The sequence below is a fragment of the Palaemon carinicauda genome, chromosome 21 (genome assembly GCF_036898095.1).
Source record: "Palaemon carinicauda isolate YSFRI2023 chromosome 21, ASM3689809v2, whole genome shotgun sequence".
In the NCBI taxonomy this organism is placed as follows: Eukaryota; Metazoa; Arthropoda; class Malacostraca; order Decapoda; family Palaemonidae; genus Palaemon; species Palaemon carinicauda.
This window is the reverse complement of record NC_090745.1, coordinates 5,886,371-5,892,697: the sequence shown is the minus strand read 5'-3', so window position 1 is coordinate 5,892,697 and position 6,327 is coordinate 5,886,371.

Genomic DNA, 6,327 nt, shown 5'->3' with positions numbered 1-6,327 from the left:
CTCTATCTCTCTCTCTCTCTCTCTCTCTCTCTCTCTCTCTCCTCTCTCTCTCTCCCAGGAAACACTATCTCTCTCTCTCTCTCTCTCCTCTCCTCTCTCTCTCTCTCTCCTCTCCTCTCTCTCTCTCTCATATTCCAGTTGGTTTCCCAATTTAGTCCTTTGACTAACGTAAGCTCTCAATAATTCGACGAAGGTCACAGCTGGCTTCTCTTATTACCCCGTTCGTTCGAATCCCTTAATATCACCTGCCGTTGGGGGGTGGCGCCCCCCTCCCCCCTCTCGTCCCGTTGGCAATTAAGGCGACTAATTATGACATTTCAATTTAAATTTCGAATTTATCTTGATTGTTTGGCCTCGGTATAGTGCCATTGAAATTGAGTTCTGTTTTTTTTTTTTTTTTTTTTGTTATTCATTAATTTTGTATGATGATAATAGTAATAATTGATATTTCATGCTTATATAAAAAGCATGGAATTTTAATACTTATGTTTTATATATCATTATTATTATTATTATTATTATTAGCATTATTATTTTTATAGTTATTATTATTATTATTATTATTATTATTATTATTACTATTACTATTACTATTGATATCAATATTAATATTGTTGTTGTTAATCACAGTCTTCAGGTTTATTATTATTACTGTACGTTACCCGTCAAAAAGGACGGCTAAATATTTAGGCACTGCTCATATGTATATATTGTCAGTCTCCAGGGCATTTTCCTGCTTGCTAGGTGCAATGTCACTGTCCTTTGCCTTTGCCCATTCATGAGCGGTCTTTAAGCCTTGGAAACCCAATTGTTTATGGGAATTGCATTACTAGGAGCAAAATCCTGCACTGGCATAAGGCCACTTTAATTCAAACACCTTTATTTTCTTGATGAAGGTGATTCATCACGACAGAGAATACATTTTTGGGCATATATACAGCAACAACAACAACAACAACAACAACTAAAATACAGCTGTTTCTTGTCCACTGCAGGACAAAGGCCTCAGACTTGTCAATTCACGTCTTGGGTTTGGCCAGTTTTCGTCTGATTGTCCACTGCAAACCAAACTAGTATGGATGGCTTAGACCAGTACACCCATGCTGATCATGGTGATACGCAGACCCTTTCATCACGTTAAGGTATCCCGATATATAATAGTTATATATATATATATATATATATATATATATATATATATATATGTTATACATATATAATATATATATATATATATATATATATATATACAAGAGAGAGAGAGAGAGAGAGAGAGAGAGAGATGAGAGAGAGGAGAGAGAGAGAGAGAGAGAGAGAGAGAAATATATAAATATATATATATGCATATATATAGTCTATATATATATATATATATATATATATATATATCTATCTATATATATATATATATATATATATAGATATATATTATAGATATATATATATAATAATATATATATATATATATATATATAGCCTATATACATAGCCTATATATATATATTCATATATATATATATATATATATATATATATATATATATATATATTATGCATGTATATTTAGGCGTGTTTTCCATATTCAAATAAGCCATATATTTTGAAACATTGTTTATTTAAAATTTTGCTTTAATCAAGACAGAATATACAAATTGTTGTCCTATTGCAAAATCTCACGAAGTATATAAGAAAAATTCTGCAAAATAATCTTCCGAAGTTCTGATCTCACAACAATGAGAGAACAAACTCAAGACTTTAAAATCCGCCCTAGTCTTTCCTTTTGACGTACAAGAAGTCTGACATTCGAAAAGTTTGTGTAGGAGTATACCATGAAATTATTTCCGTTTTCTTTAAAGCGTGACACACAAAATAAATAACACACACACACTTCCAAAATCGGTTAGTCTGGTGTTGAAATTGCTTGAGGGTACACTCGGGTACACTTTTCTGTCGTATTTCTCTTCCTCTTGTGTATGTTGAAGTGTTTATAGTTTATATAGGAAACATTTTACCAGTTAGATCCCCTGGGCTTTTAGCATCTTGCTTTTCCAACTTGGGTTGTAGCTTTGGAAGTAATGATAATAAAATAATTCGAATATACACCAAAACATACTCCGTAAAAAGGTAGATAAAAAAATTATTTTTCTTTTAGTTTACTTCCTAATCGACACTGTCAAATGGGTAATGTTGCAAAAAGTAGTACATGCAAAGAATATATAGTTTTACATACTGCTTTTTCAATTACACAGGAAATGTTTTAATAATTATATTATACACCAACACATAATCCCTTGTAAAATGAAAATAAATAAAAGATATATATATATATTTAGCTTATTGTCCAATTTCATTAAGTTTACTTTCTAAACTACAGTATCTGGTAAAATTGCCATAATAGTACTCACAATGCATATATAGTGTTGCATATATGTTTTTATAATTCTAATATACACCAACACATGAGTATTTCTATTGTTTATATATGACATATCTGTTTTTGACGTTGTTAATAGTTTGTATAGGACATATCTGTTTTGACGCTTACTGTTTTTAGAATATATTGTTAATTTATTTTCATCATTTATTTATTTCCTTATATCCTTTCCTCACTAGGCTATTTTTCCCTGTTGGAGCCCTTGGGCTTATAGAATCTTGCTTTTCCAACTAGGGTTGTAGCTTGGCTAGTAATAATAATAATAATAATAATAATAATAATAATCCCGTAAAAAGGCCAAAAAATGTTTTTAGAGTAGACCATTTTTTTCAGTTTATCTTAATTACTAATAGAGTCAATTGGGTAAACTTTAATCACCTTAAAAAACTCCTCCGGACGTACCACAAATATGTAGTGTTACATAACTGTAGTTTTAATACTTGTGAACCTTTGAATATTTACCTCCCCAGCATAAAGCTTATTATCCTTTCTATTGTAAAAATTCAAAAATGAAACCAACATGAAAGTATAAAAAGGTCTTTCTATAGACTTCATTGAAAGATTATAAGGTAAAAATGAAAACATGAAAATTTTGGAATTTGGAATTTTTCGTAGGAGTTTTTCATTGAGAATATGGGAAAACTTATAATCCGTATATCCTTGATAATTATAACAGGTCAAACTGATAAATACTCCTAAAATCACTCATTGAAAGATTTTAAGCCAAGGGTGAAAACATAAAGATTTTGAAATTGTTTATATAGTTAAAAATATTAGGCACTCGAAATTCCCCACATATCCTTGATAATTATAAAATATGAAATTAAACATGCACAGACCTAAGAAATATCACTAACATCACTCGTTGAAATATTTTAAGCCAAGGGTGAAAGCATAAGGATATTGAAATTGTTTATAGTTTTAATTAGAAATATAGGAATACTTAAATATCCCATATATCCTTGATAATTATTACATCAAATTAAACATGCAGACCCAATAAATACCACAAAAGTCACTCATTCATTCATTTTAAGCCAAAAATGAAAACATAGATTTTGATATTGCTTATAGTTTTTATTTAGAAATGCAGTGTATAGGAAATATTAAATACCCTATATATCCTTGATAATTATAAAGATAAAATTAAACATTGACAGACCTAGTAAATACATTTAAAATCACAAGATTTGAAGCATCACTCCTTGAAAGATTTTAAGCCAAGAGTGAAAACGAAAATAGAATTCCGAGTGAATCTTTCGAAACCTAAAATTACCAGTTCCCAACACAAAACGCTTGTAACTGGAGATCCGTCAAAGAAGCCCATCAATTCTTCTTGTCGCTTCATATGATGAGATTCGAAGCGTGAGATCGACTTACCCTTGTCAGATCTCATTTCGGTTTCAATCGCTCTTCACCTTTTGAAATTCCATCTTTCACACGGTTATCATTGACATATGAGAGATCAGATACAGATGAAATTATTATTACTTTTTTGTTTATATCTTTATTATTATATCGTATGAGCACATCTTTTTCCTTATATGGGATGCATCCAAACGACATTTTCCCGCACGGCACATCCAAATGGTATTTTTCCCACACGGTGCAGCTTAACCGGTATTTTTCCCGCACGGTGCATCCGACTGGTATTTTTCCCGTGCGGTGTATCCAAACGGTATTATTACCTGTGCATCCAAGCGTTATTTTTTTCCTGTACATTGCATCCAAACGGTATTTTCCCGTACGGCACATCTAAATGGTATTTGGATCCAAACTGTATTTTTCCCGCACAGTGCATCCAAACAGGATTTTTCCTGCAATGTGCATCCAAATGCTATTTTTCCCACTTAGTGCATTCAAACAGTATTTTCCCATACGGTGCATGGAAACGGTACTTTTTCCAAACGATGCGTCCAAACTGTATTTATCCCGCACGGTGCATCTAAACGGTATTTTTGGAGCAAGGTGCATTCAAACTATATTTTTTTTCTGCTCATTGTTTTATTGTAGGGTCAGGAGTTTTCTGGTATCATGCCTTTGTTCCAATCTGAGTATTATGCACTGCTTTCGAATAACTTCCAGATATATAATTCACTTCTAAGGTTAACAGAGCCGCAGTCAAAACAAGTGAATTCAAGTTGTTTCCTTTGTTTATGGATTTTTCTTTAATGTTTCGTTGGTAGGCATTAATTGATAACGAGTAAGGGTTATTATTTATATATTGATACGATAGCATGTGTGTTATTTATTTTGTGTCACGCTTTAAAGAAAACGGAAATAATTTCATGGTATACTCGTGTCATGCTTTAAAGAAAACGGAAATAATTTCTTGGTATACTCTTACAAATTCACATTAGACTTTGATTATTTAACCAAAGCACATCTTATATACTTCATTTTTTTTTTTTTAGCACCTGACTTTTTTTTAAATATTAACGAGTTCTATCAATTTCCATAACCTAGATCATAAAATCAATCTCGGGCCTTTTCCTAACGACTAATCCGTTCTTATTGTAAAAGATTTCTCATAATTCTGATCACCCTTTGCTTCAAATCTTCCTAGACATTACTCAATTTCCCGTCCCCCTATCATTCAGTGACCATTAATAAAGCTCAAGAACAGACTTTCGATAAGGTTGGGATCTACCTACCACAACCTTGCTTTACTCATGGACAACTTTATGTAGCCTTCTTAAGAGCAAGGTATATGAATAGTGAAGATTTAAAATTTGTTCTCAGAATAATTCTACTCATTGCCAGAGAAGAGGAACTACCTTCACTAGAAATATTGTATATAAAGAAGTTTTGTAAATTGTTTCATGTATTGCTCATTTTATATATATATATATATATATAATATATATATATATATATATATATATATATATATATATATATATATATATATATACACACACACAATTCAAATCTTATCACATTTTGTTCAAACATGTATAGGTTAGGAACAAGATAATTAGTATTGACAATATTATTTCCTGTAATTTAAACGGGTTCCGCTAGTTATTATTATTATTATTATTATTATTATTATTATTATTATTATGTTGTTGTTGTTGTTGTTTTAAGAATTTTCATATCATGATTAGAAATATTTGAATATTAGGAATAGTTTTTATTATTGTTATTATTATTATTATTAATATTGTCACTATTATTACCATTTATTATTATTATTATCATTATTATTGTTATTAATATTATTATTATTATTATTATTTTTATAATTATTTTTATTGTTATTATTATTATTAACATTTTTTATTATTATTATTATTAACAGTTTTTATTATTTATTATTATTATTATTATTATTATTATTATTATTACCAATCGAATTTGGAAAGGTTACAAAATTTATGTATTAGAACGCAGTAAATTGCTATCACTAAATCACTAATCGCTAACCATAATCGATCACTCACTCATCAGATAATAGTTGTGTTTCTCTCCCTTTATTCATACAACCCTACTCCCCCTCTCTCCCTCTCTTCCTCCCTTCCTCCATTAGTCTGCCCCCTTTTCCCCCTCATTATATATAATTTAAAAGGTATATAATGTAACGCAAATTGTACATCACGTAGATTCACTCTGTATTATTATTATTATTATTATTATTATTATTATTATTATTATTGGTATTATTAATATTATTATTATTATTATTATTATTGTTATTATTATTATTGTTATTAATATTGTTTTTATTATTATTTTTATTACTATAATTATTATTGTTATTATTTTTACTACTACTACTACTACTACTACTACTACTACTACTACTAGCAAAGCTACAACCCTAGTTGGAAAAGCAAGATGCTATAAGCCCAAGTGCTCCAACAGGGAAAAATAGCCCGGTGGGGAAAGGA